The sequence below is a fragment of the Solenopsis invicta genome, chromosome 11, assembly GCF_016802725.1.
Source record: "Solenopsis invicta isolate M01_SB chromosome 11, UNIL_Sinv_3.0, whole genome shotgun sequence".
NCBI lineage: Eukaryota > Metazoa > Arthropoda > Insecta > Hymenoptera > Formicidae > Solenopsis > Solenopsis invicta.
This window is the reverse complement of record NC_052674.1, coordinates 13,754,087-13,774,004: the sequence shown is the minus strand read 5'-3', so window position 1 is coordinate 13,774,004 and position 19,918 is coordinate 13,754,087. Positions and strand designations below refer to the sequence as shown.

At 31.6% G+C, this 19,918-nt stretch overlaps 1 protein-coding gene across 1 annotated transcript in view; it reads left to right on the top strand.

Annotated features, from left to right (window-relative positions):
* The first annotated feature begins 10,927 nt into the window (after positions 1 to 10,927).
* The window catches only part of LOC105204249 (lachesin), a 367,012-nt gene continuing 358,021 nt past the window's right edge, over positions 10,928 to 19,918 (top strand). Inside the window, exon 1 of the mRNA XM_039455250.1 lies at positions 10,928 to 11,451. The gene's annotated coding sequence lies outside the window, so the exon portion shown is untranslated. The remainder of the gene's footprint in view (positions 11,452 to 19,918) is intronic.

Here is a 19,918-nt window from a genome sequence, read left to right as displayed (position 1 = left end):
AAAACGCTAAGAGTGTGTGAATAAAACAAATTAAATATAAGACAACAACCCGTATGTGAAAACACATTAAACGAAACGTCTTATAGATCGTAGCTAGATCTTCATGCTGATATTTATTGTACGAGTTTATATACATTTTCAAGTTTTCACGAAACTGCACGCCAATTAACTTTATAGTTTTGTAAGGGCGAAAGGATTCTTACATTTAGATGCTTGTTAGCTTTCGTTATTATTAAATTGATTTTTAATTTAATATTGTTGTATTACTAATTCTTGTTCAACTTAGAACTGTTTTAAGATCAAAAAATTATTTGACGCGCAATTTCGTGAACTTGAAAATGTATATAAAATTATAATAGATATCAGAACAAAATTTTAGTTACGACTTATAAGGCAGTTCGTTTAATGTTGTGCTTTTACATATACGAGTTGATATCCTATATTTAATTTGGACAATTCTTTTTATTCAATTACTACTTCTGTGAATAATTAAACTTGAACGATAACATTATAAAATTTGCAGTTTTTAATGAAAAATGAGTATTAGTAGATTGTAAATACTTAAATGCAACTACGAAACATCAAGTTAATAATAAATCATAAAATTAGTATTATATTATCTGTTTCTTACTCTTAATCACTTAAGTTTTAATAGTCACGTAACTCCCGTAAGGTCAGTAATCTTTAGTAGGGGAAAGTAGGTAAATTGCACGCACCTAAGAGAAATTTATCGCAGTGAAGTGATTTTTGAAGTTGAAATCGATACGAGTACAAAAATAGAAACTTAAAACATTTTTTTATCATTATGTATTGTCATATTGAACAATTTTTCATTTGGTAATGTTATATTTAGGAAAAAGTCTCAAATAGATAAACAAAAAAATTTCTCGCGCCTTGAGTAATTGTACGCGCGGTTGGATAAATGTACGCGGAGGAAAAATGAGGTTATAGTCCATTCTTTTAGCTATACTACACTGTACTACACTGTACTAGTGGCACTATAGTTGGTCTCACGTCCCAGCAAACGAGAAATAATTGAAAAATATTTAGGATTATTAAATAGAACAAAATCAAATTCAGTTTTTGAATTTTTTGAATCCGTTTTCTATCCGTAATCCATTTGAATCAATAATTACGGATTGGCTATTTGCTTTCTGTATCTTATTCAATATACATAAAAGTAAAACGTGCGACCTATTTATTTGAATCCGTAATTGTGGATTGGTTATCTGCTTTTGATATCATATTCAATATTCAATGCAATGAACGTGAGTCTATTCGTTTGAATCCGTAATTGTGGATTGGCCATTTGCTTTTGGTATCTTATTCAATGTACAATGCAATGAATTATATTTAACTACCCTAACAGCACAACCATCCATATGTCAATTGTAAATCGACTTTTCTAAGTCAGGCTTTCGGAGTTGACTGCAAGTCGACTTTGCATAGACGTCTGCAGACGTCCTTCAAATATTGACTTCACGACGTCTAGAAAAAGGCATGTAGTCCTGTGTGCATCATGTATTGTTGAAAAACATAAATACTCACATCAATAGACAAAATAGGTCCATATATGAAGAAACCTTGATCTACATTCCAATGAGCAAACAATATTTTTTAATTGGTTTTTTAATAAAAATTTTTTCATATTTGATTTAATTATTGTATTATATTGATATATATTTTTTAATTGCTTTCTTTTTTAAACAAATAACAGAAAAGTTATTCCAGATGCTATTTTACATTTGCGAAATTAGTAAAAAACCTATAATTTTATATTTGTTTATATAAATAATATGCTTTAATTATACATATTTCATTTTTTCGATAACGTATATTGACCTGATCTAACAATTATATACACATATCAGTATAAAGTGTTCACAGGTCATCATGAGAGATCAGTTCGCAGCGATCACGGAGGTCAAGCAACGTTCACCGGAGTCGCGACTTGGATGGGTGACCGCTTGAAAATTTCCGAAAAAAATTTCTAAGAAATTGATTTTTTTTGCAAAAATTGTTTTTGAAAATATTACAAAAATATTGTTTTACTCACGTAGGTTCTATTTGAATGATTTACGTAAAAAAAAATGCAATGAATTATATTTAATTAGAGATATAGGAAATGAATTCAATGTGTTCAGTTTCTATAAAATTCAATACTTTTTCGCGGATTCAGAAACATGATTCATATGGATTTATCCAATCTAATCATTTCTCGTTTGCTGGGGTGGTCTTACGTCTTTCAAGGGGGTCGATCATGAAACTTTTTCCCTAAGGCGGAAACGTGAAAAGTGAAAAATTTCTCCATTAACTTTAATGGTAAAGATTTTCACTTTTCACGTTTCCGCCCTAGGGAAAAAGTTTCATGATCGACCCCAAGATGGATGCGTAAAATTGTCTACGGCAGACTTGATTTGATAAAAAAACAATTACTTGCTGATGGTTTTGATTGGATGTTGACTATAGTTTGTTTTGTGAGATAAATGTTCCTAGCAAGGCGTTGTTAGTGTAACTTAGGGTACTAGATTCTGAATAGTTCATGACCGAACTCTCTCTCTTCGCCTCGCTACGATCATAAGTGGCACGAAAAGCAAGCTCTCCTGTAAAACTGTAATAAAGCAAGTTGTACTTAACACAGAGCCCAGCAAACACAGTAAAATAACATATACATTTTATATACATAACAGTAGGTATCACTAGATAACAAGTTATGTAGCAAGTAACATACATGTACGTTACATGTACTATTAAATATCAGCAACAAAATTACGTCTTTGATCTATTTCAGATATGTAGCAGAACACTTTAAAAGTTATATCTATAATATATAACCGTGCCAATACTGCGATGTAACATATTTGTCTTTAAAACATATATGTTACATTAATGTGATGGTAAGTTTTTGTTCTCTTTGCTGCTCTTTTATTTAGTGTTTGCAGAACGCAAATTATATTTTGATATACACTGCCGATACACTGAGAAAAGAGAATGGTTGCAATTACCATAATTCAATTTTATGTTTATACGGTTGTAATATTGCAAGTTTAAAAATGTTAGTTTTAATCATTAGTAAATCAAAACATCTTTCACTTGATTTCATTTTCAACTCATCAGAAAAATTATTTTACTATAACAATACCAATATTCTCATCGGTGAAAAATCTCATAAAGCTCTGCCTTTCATATCATTTATGTGATTCCTTTCTTACGAGAAATAGAACGACATAGTAGCCATCTAGTGACGATTTTGTGTACTATCATACGCAGAGAAAAAAGTATGTAATATTTGTGACTATAATTGCATGGTTAAAAAAATAATTATATTCACTATGATTGTAGTTGCGTTAACAATATAAAAATAGTTATTTTAATTTTTATATATATTTCGATATTTTACTATATTAATAGTTGTGATTATCATAATTTAAGTAAAATATTTTCACAATTGACACAACTATACATATACGAGGGCGGTCCGATAAGTACGTAGCCTCACCGCCCGATGGTGCCAGTATCGCAAGAAAGATTTACTATCGTGTAGTACATTCTCGTAGACGGCTATTGTCAAAATTTCAGCCGAATCGGACTTATCGGACTCGTAGGACTAGTTTTGTTTTGACCGCGTGTGGAAGCGGGCGTGTCCGTGGATTTTAGAAAAATAGAAAAAAAGCAATATTGGTCGGTGATTCGAATCTTGTTTTTGGAAGGGAAATCGCGCAACGAAATCAAAGAGCGCTTGGATGCTGTTTACGGTGACTCTTCTCTTTCGATGGCGACCGTCAAAAATTGGTTTAACGAGTTTCAACGTGGTCGCACGTCGGTTTTTGATGAGCCACGCCCAGGTGCCCCAAAAATGGCTATCACGGAGGATAACGTGACAAAAATCCACGATCTTGTATTGGCAGACCGCCGATTGAAGGTGCGCGAGATAGCTAAAACAGTAGGCATCTCAAAAGACTGCGTGGGTCATATCCTGCATGAAATTTTGGGCATGAGAAAGCTGTCGGCGCGATGGGTGCCGCGTTTGCTCACTCCGGACAACAAGCGCAACCGTGAGACCACTTCAGAGCAGTGTTTGACGCTGTTTAAGCGCAATCCGAAGGAGTTTCTGCGTCGTTTCGTGACCGTCGACGAAACATGGATCTACTGGTACACATCAGAGACCAAGGAACAGTCGAAACAGTGGACTTTACCCGGCGAATGTGCTCCGAAGAAGGCGAAAACTGTCCTATCGGCCAGAAAGGTGATGGCCACCGTTTTCTGGGATTCACAAGGTATGATTTACATCGACTATCTGGAGAAGGGCAAAACGGTCACAGGGCTCTACTATGCAAAATTATTAGGCCAATTCGACGCCGAATTGCAGAAAAAACGGCCCCATTTGGCGAAGAAAAAAGTGCTCTTCCACCATGACGACGCACCGGCTCACACCTCCGCCGTCGCCACGGCCAAATTGGTCGAATTGCACTATGAACTGCTGCCCCATCCACCGTATTCTCCAGATTTGGCCCCGTGCGACTTTTTTTTGTTTCCAAACTTGAAAAAGTCACTCGCCGGACAGAAATTTGAATCGAATGAGGAGGTCATCGCCGCCACGGAGGCCTACTTTGCAGACCTCGAGAAAACGTATTTTTCAGATGGGTTAAAGAAGTTGGAGCATCGCTGAGTCAAGTGTATCGAGCTAAAAGGAGACTATGTTGAGAAATAAATTGCCACTTTTCCTAAATTTTTGTTTTTCTTTTGTAAGCTAAGTACTTATCGGACTGCCCTCGTAAGGTTGTTCTTATTAACAGTAACTATAAAAATAGTTCTTTTAACCATAATTTTCCAACTATGCAATTAGTTACAAATACTACATACATTTTTCTCTGTGTACTAAAAATTTATATATGAACTACAGATTTTTAGTACCAACATTATTTATCGAAAAACACTCAACACATAGTTGCATAATTATAATATAATTAAACTCATATGAAGAGTTGCAAAAGATGTTTAATTCTCTTGGTAACTCAAGCATATCTTTTAGCAAAAAATTAAGCAAAAAATTTTTTCATCGTTTGCATATATTTTATGAGATTACATTTTTACATTATATTATGAGTTATATACGTAACAAAGAAATATAATTTTGTTCTTTTAGAGTGCTCTCAAATTTATATAATATTTACGTCTCATCCACATAACAGTGATATATAACATTGTTTTTTTTATGTGCTCTCTCAGTTATGTAACAAAAAAATATAATTTGGTTCTTTTAGAGTGCTCTCAAATTTATATAATATTTACATCTCATCCACATAACAGTGATATATTACATTATTCTTTTCATGTGCTCTCTCAGTTATGTAACAGTTATGTGTTGGTTTATTGGGAGAAGTCTACAAGATTATTCGTCTAAATGAACAGCTTCACTTCAGTCAAAAACAATTATTTACAATGACTATTTAATTAAATTTAATAAACAATAGCTCAAAGAACGCAGGAAAAAACGCACTTTTGTTAGGTATAACAAGATTAAATGAATAAAGTAAAAATACGGACTTATTGCCTTATTTTTGAACGCCGAAATCGCAACAAAAATTATGATTTTACTTTTTTTTATTTTTTCAATTAACTACGTTTTTAAATGATATAACGTATAGTTATATATTAAAAAAATACCTTCAACCTACAAATATCGTCGTGTTATAATCTCTATTCATCGGGAAGATACCAAACCACGAAGCGTACAATTACTCAGTGTGTACAATAACCCTACTTTTCCCTAGTATCTTGTCGGTGATAGTAGCTATATTACGAGCATACATAGACATAAGATACTTAGTTTACGCGATCAAAGAGTAGGAATAAAATTCAGATAGAAAAGAACATATTTTGTCTGTTACCGTACGTTCTCTCTCGTTTGCATATGCGTACATATATAATGTGTGAGGGAGTTGAAAGAAGAACGAGGAAGTAAAACAAATGTATGCGCGCGTATTTATACGCATGCGCGAAGAGAGAGAGAGAGAGAGAGAGAGAGAGAGAGAGAGAGAGAAAGAGAGCGCACGGTCACAGACAAAGTGTGTCCTTTGCTACCTGAATCTTTATCTTCACTTCTTAGAAAGTCAAGGATTGCGCAGTCTAAACTATGTTTATGCGAGTACTCTTAGGTAGCCATATTAATAAAATGCTATGCTGTTAAATAATTTTGTATAATTTTGAATGTTTATAGCCGAATAAATAACAAAAAGAGTCATTCAAATTTATATATCATATTCATGTGATAATACACTATAATTTAAAAACAATAAGAAAGTATGTGTAATTAAATATAAAAAGAATGTTAAATCATCGGGAATTATCGACATATTTAGAGGAGAAGAGGATATTATAGCTACTGTCGACAATATGGCTATTCTTATTATTTCCGTTATTAGGTGACGTATTCTAATAATTGCTTATGGAGTTATTTGTTTATTGGCGTGTTTTAGTGATGCTAATATGCCAATATATAATGACTGACAATTGTTATAATTTTTACTTTTGAGCACTTCTAAACTTTTTCAAGGTACACTTTTAACCTTTAATTACATACACTTCCTCATTATTGTTGTCAAACAACACTCTGACGAATGTAATCGTTCAAGTTTCAATAGAAAGTATTAATTATAAACAAAGTTATTCAATAAAATGAAAATAGATGTCATATTACCCTTTTTCTTTCTAATATGGAATTTTGTTAATATGCTTAATAGAAATTTTTATATCAAAATATTTTTTTGATAAATTGATTGTCATTCTAAAGAGCGGTGTTTAAAAACATTGGAGACATCATTTTATGCTTGTTGTTTAATGTTAAACAGGGATAAAATGACATTTTTAATGAAATTTCTAATGGTATTTCTAAAGCTTCTGAACGCAGGAAAATTCTAAATCAGGAAAATTCTAAATCAGGAAAATTCTAAACAATGAAAAATTAAAAATATATAATTTTGTACTGTGTTTCTTTTAAACTAAACTAATATTTAAAAACTATTTTTATGAATAGCCATAGTACAACCACTTTTTTTCCATCGATTATGCAGTACATTAGATTTTTATAAATCACGTCTTAAATAAGAAATATTTTATTATTTTGAGTATAGAATCTGTCAAACAATACTCTGACAAATGTAATCGTTTAAGTTTCAACAGAAAAATATTAATTATAAACAAAGTTATTCAATAAAGTTAAAATGAATGCCATATTATCTTCTTTTTCTCTATATTTTTTATTTTTTTAAAAATTGGTTTTACACATCACAAAAGCCTTTTATATAATAAAAATAGGCGCAAAAATATATTGAGTAAGATTAGATTTATGATAAAATCGGAAGAAAAGAATAAAAATTTATTTATTTTTGGCTTGTGTAGCAGTCACCTGACATTATAATGCTTATGCTATTGAAAATCTTTAGTTTGTATGTTCAAAACAAGATACTCTCCTCAACCGTAAAAGAAAACAGGGATAAGCTTGAGCTGTGGAATTGCGATCAAAGGTCTAATAAAAAAGATTTTAGTTAATATTGTATCACGCGTATACGTTTAAGTTAGAGGAGATAAACAATGGTAAGTAGAGCAGTAATTGTGTCAAACAGTATGCGACAGAACTTGCGTTAGATGGCGCTGAAATCGAAGAGGAAGGACAGATGATAATATATTTATAAGTACGTTGAACAAAGAGCGCTGGCTTTGAGTGGCTTTAGCGTTATTTCCTTTATTTTTTGCCCCGCGCACAACCACTCAACTCTCGAAAATTCCCAAGCGGTTACCCATCCAAGTTGTGACCGTGGTGGACGATGCTTGATTTTTGCGACTGTTGCAAACTGGATCTCTCGTGATGATCTGTGAACACTTTATGCTATATGTGCATATGACTAATAGATTAGGTGAATATATATTATCGAAAAGATGAACCACGTATAATTAAACTATATTATTTATATAAATATGTATACAATTATAGTTTTTTTATTGATTTTTACAAATGCGGAATAGCATCTGGAATAACTTTTCTGTTATTTGTTTAAATAAGAATGCAACTAAAAATATGTCAATATAATACAATATCTAAATTAAATATAAAAAAATTTTTATTAAAGAAATATTAAAAAAACATTTAAAAGTATTGTTTGCTCATTGGGATGTAGATCAAGATTTTTTTCATTCATGGACTTATTTTGTCTACCGATAATATTTATGATTCTTAATAATACTTTGTTCAAGATAGAAATCTTGATCTTTAAAATCAAAAGAGCACAAGCATAAGTTTCAAATAGTTAATATGCGCTGTTCAGAAACATATGTATTTAAAACTAAACGGAATAACTCTGCAGATGGAAGAATCATAGGTGTTATCAAAATAATAGGTTCAATATACGTGTTTGACGTGTTTATAATCTACACGGAAGCCTCCTAGGGACGTCTTAAGGATATCCATAGGATGGTGTAACGCTCTAAACCCATCCCATTCATGTCCCTGGATATTTAGAACGGATTCAGGATCGTCCTGAGCACGTTTTGTGCTGTTAGAACTTAGAACTACTTTACAATGTATCTTGAAAAAATGTGAAGTGTTGAAAAGAAAAAAATGCTTTATATCATAACAATTGTCGGCTATTGTGTATTAGCATATTAGCGTGACTATATAATGATAGGCTATTAAGTAAATAATATTTTAAATAATTACTATTGATTTGTCACTTAATAATGATAATACAGACATAATATAAATAATGTACTGTAATATTATATTTACAGTGGCTATAATATCATCTTTTCTTCTTATTTATGAAGTTAAAACTTTTTTATTAAATTCTGATAAGGATCTTATTAGATAAAAATGAGAAAAGCTTTTTTATGGCATTCCTAACAAGTAATGATCGGGACCTTATCAGATTAAAATAAGAAAATCTTTCTTATGGTATTTTTATTAAATAGTGATCGATGCCTCATGTTATATAAGACCATTCTCCATAAATTTCTACATAGGATAGTTTAGGTATTGGCAATGTGAATATAATTGTTGCTAATTTGTTGACATATGCACTACAGATATTTCGTTAAATGACATAAATCGTATACATAAGAAGGATCACAATATATACTCTTTACTTTATGTCAAATCTTGTAAGTTGATGTTAATATTGCTGCTTCCTATTTTATTGCTGTAATGAAATTGAACTCTGAGTGCTATGTAACTATATCTTATAGATCTCTCCAATTATTGTTTGTTCTGTATACCACATTAGAAAGATAGCAATAATCTTTCGATTCGGCATCTATATATGTATGAGGATATTCCAAGGATGTACCAAATGTTACTTATTGCAAGAATTATGGTTGACAATCCTACAGATGAGTATATCTTAATAACTGTATTTAATGTATCAACATAACATACATTTTTTTAAATATAAAAAAATTGTAACAGTAAATAGCAATTTTTTTCAAGTATGAATGCTACAATTACATTTATATTTATATTATATTTATATTATTATATTTATGTTTATTACAATGTTTATTACAGTATACTGTAACTTTCAAGCCTCACAACTCGAAAAGTATTTAATGAAGAATGACTTCATTATAGCGGTTGGAAAAACTCTCGAAATCAACTGCAAGAAAATACAATAAATAATATAGAGTGTTAAGAATGTATCGGTACCTCTTAATATTTCCGATTAAGAATTTCTGAAAGAAATGTTTTACATAAATGTTATAGGATTTGAAGTGACGCAGTATAGACAAAAATATCCGTGTGACCCTGGCTGACGCTGTTAAGATCATGTAAAAATTATCTTCACAAATTTTCAAGTAGAAACTTCTATCTTTATTGCATTTTGTTATAGTCAATTTCGAAAACTTTTCAAAACATTATATTTAAAATTTTTTAATTTTCTTTTAAAACTTTCCAACATTTATAAGTGTATGTAATATTTATACATTATATACTTTGAAATTGGATTCTACATCAAACATCATTGTCAATTCATATTGAAAATAGAGCCATTTACCAATACACAATAGAAAAATACAAGAGATAAGAATACGTAGTAAGAGAAACCGTATCCAACATGGTGCAAGATAAGCAAGTGAACACAAGTCTAATATCGATTAATGATATTGATCAGTTTAATCTCAACGTCTCCAACCCAAATTTTCGAGTTTTCTACGATAGCGGCGCCGCGAAAGAAGAATGTTCGATGGCAGCTGGAGGGAATCAGGCGCGAGAGGAGGGAAAAAATTCTCGTCGACACCTTCTTGCGCGTCTTTTTCGAGGACGAGCGTGTCGGCGGGTAACGTACCACTCATAATAAACGATAAAGGAAATAAAAGTACCTTCGCCCAACGGAGAAGAGGAGGACCGATGCGGAAAGCACGCGGACACAAGAAGGATGGCCATAACGCGGCGCGTGATGAGGGATGGAGACGTAGGGGAGCACGTCGGTGTGTATACGAGTCCGTTTCCAGCGACACGGCGTGCTTTCCTATGCTTTTTGTTTTAATTTTCTAGAGGCCACCGGCTCCATCTCGTTCGCCTCTCTGTCCTCCCCCTTTTTTTTCCTCTTTGCTCTCCCCCCTAGTCGCGTGTTCTCCTATCCGCCGCGCCGTCACGGCTTCCGCCGCCACTGCTCTCGCCGTCGTCCCTCGTGGGAGCTCCGCGAAATGTACCACGGTGGTTTTCAGCACTGTGGATACTGCTAGGTATATATCCTCATCCTCCCTCTCCCGTCCAACCCCCATCTCCCTCACGCCTGCTCTTCTCCATCCTCCCACGCCGGTCCCCCACCGTCCCCACCGCGCCCTGTCTCTCGCTTTCCTTTCCCTCCCATTCCGTTTATCCCTTCCTCGCGACGTGCTCTCTCATGCCGCCCCTCTGCCACGGAGTAAAGGGCTGAACCAGCCAGTGCAATTCCCGACGAGATCGGCGTCGAATCCGCGCTCCCGGCCGGCTCGCACACGTCGCTGTGACGTCGCGCGTTATCGTTTTATTCCGAGCCATCGGGGGAAATCATCTCTCTTTCTTTCCGTGTCTGTCTCTCTTTCTCTCTCTCCCTCTGTCTCTGTATCTCTCTTTCGCGACAAGTCACCGTTTTAATTCAACTGACGAAAAGTGACAATCTCTCCGAAATGTCATCGGGACGTCGCGGACATTCCGAATTTGAATGGATGGGTGGAGATTAGCGATAAAAGCGATAAAGCGGTACGGTTAAAAAGTGAAGTACTGGTGTCGGCGGGTGAACGGCGCAGCTCCGGGGAATATAGACTCGCAACCGGAGTCAGGCTCATACTCGTATACACACGCACACACACACGCAGAAGGGATTAATAGCCGTAATGTCAACACCGTGCGACGCTCGCCGCAACGTGCGGAACCGCGATCCAGCGATCCGATCCAGCGACATCGTGCCGCGACACGTAAGTTCCGTCCCGTCCCGTGGCAGATGATCCTCCGGAGGAATTGGGGGAGGAGGATCCTCGCCAGAATCCGGTGGGCGCGTTGCGGTCTTGTATTGATCGGATCCACATTGTGGATCGCGGGCGATGGACTGTTGGATCCTGGCGCGGGTGGGCTTCCTCCTACCTTCCTTCCGGCTGAAAGTTATTTTCGGCACCCCGCTTGTGATGGACGGCATTCCGAGATTTCCCGCGGTGAAATTTTCACGGCGCAATTCCATTCCCGACGTTCCTGCTAATTGAACACGCCCGCGAATCGACCGATCGACCGAATCCGCTTAACTCACGAATCTGGGATTTGGCACCCCTCTTCCTCATTTTTCGCGGAATCCTTACGACTGTCGCCCGCGGGCGCAGACGCGCTCGCCTGCGGCGATTAATTAAAATGATCCTTCGCGCGCGCTGCGCGTGAATTATTCCGGGGATACTAGCATGTGTGTCCGAGAAGTTCCTAGGACCGAATGAATGAAACGAGGAATCAGAGCGGACAGGAAACGTAGATTGATATTGGCACAAATGCCAATCAATTGTTCGGAGATCAATTTTTGCCGAATCTGAATTACATTCAATTCGCTGCCGAACAATAACTATCACCATCCTGTTAAATCAATCTCTGAAAGAACATAACATAGCCGTTGTTTAATTTCAATTCAGCGTTATTTAATTTCTGTATCTTGTTACATCGGACGCTATTGTGCTAGAGGCTATCATCGTGACGTTACTTTTCGTGAAAACTTCGTCGGAAAGCATTCATCATACTTACACAGACTCGATTGACTCAGTTTTAATAATATTTCATGACTGCGTTCGAAATTAACGTCAAAAGGAATAAGTTAGTGCATTAAAATATTACGTTTTTATATCATAAGCTATATAATAAAGCGTAAAAGAATATATTCGTAATTTTATTGTGTATCAAGAGCAATCGCGCGCGCGCAAAAAAAAAAAATAGAATGAGTATGAATCATAATTAGGAATAAAATAATTTGTGTAAAATAATTGTCCGTCACAGTATGAGTGTCGAAAGCTATTTAATGTTTTAATTTGCTTTTTAACGAAAAAGATTATTAAAATTTATGAAGCGTTATTAATATTAGACATATTATAATGTACTTTAATCAATAATTAAAATATTTTATATTATGTTAATTTTAACTAAAATGTATAATAAAATATCTTTTTTATTTTCATAAAAATAATATACATTATATTATTTTAAATTCTTAGAGTCTACAATTGCAATTAAAAATATGATAAAAATACACTCCGTACAATATTTTTAGAACAAGTAGGAAACATTAACATCAAACAATTATTGATTACAATTATTAATGTTTTTTTATTTTAATATCGCGCTATGTTATTTACTTTTTAAAATACAAGAGAAAAATGACTATAAATAAATGATTAAAAAAATATATGGAGCATAAGAAGCAAAAAATTGTTGCTTTATGGAATATTTATAAGAGTTTCTTGAGGTCTTAACACATAGTCTCTGTGGTAATCAATAACTGTGCATTACATTTCTGCAGTGAGAGATTTTCGATGTTCCATCCGACAAGTCCTGAAACTTTTATTGGGCATACCTTGTAAAGCCCCGTGACATGGACGTTCGTCGTTACAATACGTTGCGCTTCTAGTGGATGTCGGAATCGTTGCTGCTGTATTAATTGAATCTCGAGGTAGACGAGACCTTCCTGATTTACATCCTGGGGAAATGGCTTGATTCCTTTTGACGACATTTTACTTCGGTTTTTCCTACAATGCATATAAATATATGTGTGAAATATTTGCATTGGACTACAGATAATTCTGTATAAAGTATATTATATATGAAATATAAATATATCTAGTTAAATATGTTGCAAGAGTAATTTAAAATTTATTAACTCCTTTATGAAAGTCTTACTTAATTTTTATGTCACAGAATTATACATATTATAGAAATTTTTATTTATTTTATAATTGTTATATTTTAGCTGATGAAAAAATAAAAAAATATTGCTTTTGGCTTTAAACGTGTTATTAAAAGGAAGAACAATCAATAATTAATTATTAATTAATAAAAAATTAATTAAGATATTTATACTGATCTTGATATAATTGTATGTAATACGTTTTCAGATATATCTTTTATGGAATTACATATTACATATGTATATAATTAATTTAATTTATATTATTCTTTCTTTTTATTATAATAATAAATCTGTAGATAATTATGCCTCAAATGAATAACTTTGAGTTTCTTTGCTCAATTTTGAATCAATTTTTGTATTTTCAAAAAGTAACAAAATCTTAATTAAATTTTATGTAAACAAATAAAAAAAATTATAGAAAAACGGCTTTAAAATATTTTTTATAATAAATAGGGATAAAAACTTAAACTAAAGTTGAGCCTAAAATTTTTTCAGGCTAGCATAATTATGTGTGATACACATATATGTAATAAATATAATTGTTATGTACAGTGATTGAGCCAATTATATTTTACAGAAATGTGATTTTTATTATTGCCCATTCGTGATACAGATTGCGTCGCGTACTCGTCCGTTCTTGCTGCAATGAATTCCAGCTGATTGTTCAGGCGTATTAATTGAATCTCGTCGCGAATTAGAATCAGCCTGCTATCATTAATTCAGAACGTATTTAGGAGCCGCGGAAAATATTCCGTTCGTTTCCTCAATATCTGCTTGTTATATCATTCACGTGAGCATTTAATTACGTACGTTTATCTTTGCAATGTCGTTGGAGACGTGAATTTCAGCCGCTCGGTGAGGTGTACTAACAAGATTTTATCGTAGATCAGGATGGACTAGATCGCATTAATTCACGTGAAGCCTGTAAGCCCTAAAAGATGCTGCCGCATCTTCCGCCTTTCTCGTGTTCAAATTTTTACAAAGATTTATGGAAGATACTTGTCAGACAGATTTGTCGAACGGCTTGACACTTTTTGGAATAATTTTCTTTTTTAAATATGTGTATTTTTATTCATTACGATCATGTACACGTTTTCTTCTAAAATAACGATAACATATACTTTGATGAATCAATGACTTTGAAGTGAAATAATTTTTGTTTACTAAAATTTGATTTATTTTTCAACATAGTTGCCTTTTAGCTCGGTATATGTTATTCAATTCTATTCCAACTTCTTTAAGCCTTTCAAAAAATACGATTTCTCGAACTCTGCAAAGTAGACGTACGACTACACGAAATTCAGCAAATCACTTGTGAATCATTCCATGCGGAGAAAAGTCCCCATAATAATTTTTAATTTTTTTTCAGTTTTCTTTTAATAGTATTTCCATTTTAAAAAAAATTAAAAATTGCAAAAAGTAATACTTTATCAATACACTTTTTCCTTTTTTTAGCAAGAAAATAAAAATTTAATTGCTTTTAAACGCTGTTTAAAACTAATCAATTATTACTTAATGGAGCTACTTGAAATTTTGTATATGCCTAAAATATATGGCAAACGTCAAAAATAAAATCAAACTCGCAAGTACAATCTCTTATCAAAGTTATTGATTTATCAAACATCCTACGTATATATTATACATAATATACAGCATTTATAATGCCGTATTAATTATTTAAGTTTACTATTTAATGTAATTTTTTGTATTATAGATTGTTAAAGCCCCGAATTTAATATTTTATCGAATTTATATAAATTTTTATATGAATTTATATGAATTTTCATAAAGTTTAGAGTTTAAATTTTTTTTATTTTGATTTTGTTAGTTTGATCTTATGACTAGAATAACTATAATCATTTTGAGAGAATTTCGAGTTTGCAAGCTAATTTTAAAGCATCAGAAAATTTAGTTATAATCAAATCTATTGAAACGTTACTTATCCATAGTCCAATTATTTTTTTGTATTAATGAATCGACTTACAATTTCTGCATCTTCTACCTATTTGTTGTATAAAGAGAATATTTTATGCGTAATTGAAATGTCGTATATTTGCATATTTCTTTGTAAAACTTACTATATTATAGTTTATCTGACAATGAGTTTAATATTTAATTATGATTTTTTATATTACAAATTGCTAAATTTATTAACATTTTCTAAATTTTTATATAAAGTTCAGAGATTAAAATTCTTCCGTAATTTCATCTTATACAATTTTTTTTTTTTGAGAGAAAATTCAAGATTGCGAGATAATTTCAAAAGTCAGAACATTTATTTATGATCAAATCTATTGAAATATTACTTATCCATAATCCAATTGTTCTTTGCTTATGACGTTATAATTTCTCCATATTTATAGTATAAAGAGAATATTTTACGCGTAATTGAAACGCCTCGTGTTTGTACGCATTACAAACGAATTCCATACGGGATTGCCATTTGTTTGTGAGCGCGGGGAACCGCGCTAATGTAATGTACTTAATCATTTATTCATCTGTGTGATGTGGCCGCTAATTAAATTGTTATTTTAAACAACATTTTAATTTAGCATTTCTATAGAAATAATAAACGCTCATGCTTTCCTGTAACAAGCGTATTTCCTCTCTCGGTGAGTCCTTTGTCGTAACGGGCGTTCGTCGAATTTTGTCCTAGAAATATGGCCGTCGCGCGACTGTAACGCGGTGCTGCACACACTTCACCGTCGAATTATTTTCTACCCTCATGAAGGTTGCACATAAGTTCTCCCTGGAGTTGCGTAAGTTTTTTACATTGCCGGGTCGTGCTCCTCTGTGCTGTCTTTAATAATTGCCCCACTTGGATTTGCGCTGAACCTCATGATGTGTGGCATTTTATATCTGAACGAGTTAATAATTTCACCGAATCAGGGTAAAACTGATATTTCCTTTTTATTTCTCGCAATTTCTTCTTTAAGCACGTACTCGCCCCATAAGTTCGTTCCGAGACTATACACGAATTATTCCGTTCTCGCATAGAACGTACAAGATCTTTTCATACATATATCCAGTTGGCTTTTTTAAAATTAAATTCCTTGTTAGTTTTTTTTTATTTTTTTTTTTAGTAAGATTAAATGGTGTCAGATTTTTTTATATCTGCTTTCCTCCAGTAATATATGAAATGAATATTAAACTTGCTACGTAACGTGAAGTTGAATAATAATAGAAAAAAAAAAATACGGCGTAATTGGAAAAAAATCTTATGTGAAGGAAATATTTGTAAGTAATGTGAAAATTATTTCTGAGGTTAAAATTTATATGTATTACAAATATATTGAAAAATTAATTTTATTACAGAAAGCCTGGACTTTTTGCAAAATGTCGGCATAATTATAATGTGCAATAATAATTTTACAATTTGACTGAAAATTTTTAAGTATTTTTGTAAATATGTTTTGAAAGTATTTTATAATTTATACAGTTGAATTGTAATTAAAATCCAGTTTCACACTTTTAACGTTCTATGTAAAGTGAAATTCATTTTATATTATCTGGTACTTTTATTGCTAAACGAATTCTATCATTTAGGCAGTTCCACTTTTGGGCTTTCAATTTTACATGGTCTATCAACTTTTCATGAAATGATTGGTTATTTTTGGAAGAGATTAATTGTTTAAATAATAGATACGCTTATGATTTATGCACGAACATGCATTGTGCATGGATATATATGCCTAAAATACAGTGCTTTACAGGATAGCTAATCTCGAATCATATATTAGCAAATTATTTGATTACTTTATATTATGTCCTCGATAACAATTTTCTAAAGTTACTTTAAAAGAATGCAATTGCATATATTACAGTTTTATTTACAATTAATTTATTTCATTATTTTGTACATAAAATATTGAGATATGGTTACGAAAAAATTAACAGACAAAATATTTATATGTCAATATACAAAGCACAAAATTTTTCGTAAATTATTTATTTTTTGATAACTACGTTTTAATATTTATATACGTAGAATAACTATAATTAATGTCACGAATGATATCGAGGAAAGGCCAATGTCGATCATAGCAAGATCTTAGTATTCCACTAACATTTCTTATGTGATTTTATATACATTTTCTAATTCTTTGAATAGCGCACTTGGCTGAGCTAATATTTTTCGCAAGAAATTCTTTATAGATTTTCGAGGATACAAAGGAATTTTATAGATGCTTGTTAATATTAATATTATTAAATTGATTATCGATTTAATATTGTGATATTGTAATATTTTGATCCAATTTAAGAGCTGCATTTCAATATAAAAAATAACGGTGTATAGTTCAATGAATTAAAAAATATAAAGAAAAATCGCTAATATTAGTATAGGTTTTCTAAAACAACACCCTTTTATTTCTTGTAAACTAAATGTTGCACTGTATTAATACTGACAAATACATGAGTCGCCTAGATAATTACAAATAAATAAGCCATAGTTTATCATTTATGGTTGTTTTTTATATAAAATTTGATAAAAATAAATTTTTGAAAAACAGGAATATACTTTTTATGATTTTTTTTGCAAATTGAATAATTTAAATAATACTTTATCAGAAAACAATATTTTTTTAAATGATTTTAAATATTTAAAAAACTTTATAATGACGAATAAATATTTAAAAACCATTTAAAAAACATTGTCTGCTGATAGAGTAGGGAGTATGTTGAAAATATTAGTTTATTTTACATGTTTGTAGCTTTCTAAAATTGTTTTGTTTATACTATTCTCTTTCCATATTTTTCTCATAGTGCAATTTGAAATATAAAATCGCTGTGCAGAGAAAACCGGTACACTTCTCTGTGAGAATAGCAATAACTACGACATCTTCAATTACAACGTTGACAGATGTCTTATGAATATTTTCACATTTTTTTTTAAGGAAAAATAGCGTCAGCTGCGACAAATTCATGTAGAGTAGACCGAAGTAAATTGGATCACAGAGCGAATTGGATCGTTGTAGGTTTTCAGACAGTTATCATTAGTTTTTTATTTTATACGATCTGTTTTATTATGCTAGTTACTTTTACGCATTCTTTCTGCAGTGGACAATAATTTTGTATCAATGTCAGTCGATGATGCTAGCACAGAGTTAGTGCAAAAATTTTGTCTCTAATGTAAAAATCACGATCCCAATTTTGTGAGTTTGTATAGAAAAAATAATAGATTCTTTCAAAGAATTTATTATTTATTTATTTTAGATTTTATTTCGTTTAAACTGACGATTTGCTTTGTTACCAATATTGGAGCGCGAATCAGACAATTTTCTTCTTTTCATTTTTTTTGTTGTGTAATAAGAAATATAATATTTATACATTATTTTGATATATAAAACTCAAGTCAAAGATGTCAAAATTAAAAATTTATAGTAAAATTTAATAACAAAATTAACTTTTTATTATTTTTTTATATTATATAAAAAATTTATATAATTTTATTTAAAAAGTGGTGATAATCTTTATTTGTTTAAAAAATCGATTTTATCATTTTATTTTATCATTTTTTGTCTCTTTTTAGATTATTTTTGTTTGAAACGTTTTTACCTGACGGAGTTTTCGAGATATTTGATTGAACTGTTTAAAATGTGACACTCTATACATTATCTGTATTATTATATAATAAAGGGTACGATTTTTGTTAAATATTCTTATTAATTATTTTCAGTGTTTCTTAATTTTTTTCAACATTGGAATATTTTTAACAACGTAGATATCTTTTAACCAAGAGATATTCAGAATATTGCCTAATTGTTTTGATTGCAGGTATGCTGCATTTACAAATTAAAATTATAGTATATATAACACGGCACATAACTTTCAAATACTAATAATTAGCTTTATTTCTAAACTTGTCCTTATTTCTCTTGAAGTCTTTTATTTCTATTGCATTTATTATATTTTTTTGTAAGAAATGGTTTTATCTTGGGTAACACTATGATTTTCTATAATATTTTCTGTAATATTATTTTATTGTAATGATGACATATATTAGTACGCCCGTACAATACGCGACATAACTATGTGCACATTAGGATGCTACAATCGCCATAGTCATTATATGCACAGTTGGACGGTATTCGCGATGTTAAAGTTTGGTTGATATAGCAGCACGTGATATGTTGTTATTTGTATGAGAAACTGATTTCTATTTACAGAACTATTCAATATCGCGAGGTATAATTTGGAGCTGCTTCTGAAAAATTGTTTGATAGTGTTGCAATTTAGAGTGCTATTTTTCTCATATATTAATATTATCCTGAGTGGATGAAAATTCACCCACAAAATTAAAAACTTTTTTTACACTTTCGAAAATATTTTACACTCTTTTATTTTATAGGTTGTAAGGTATTAGAATAACTAAAATAACGAAAAGACTATTTTAATTTAAACAAAATTTGATTAAACTTTAGTTCACTCTATTAAAATTTTAATAACGAAAACTTACTAAATTTGATTAGCACTTGGATAAAAATTCCCCCGTCAAAAATTAAACGTAA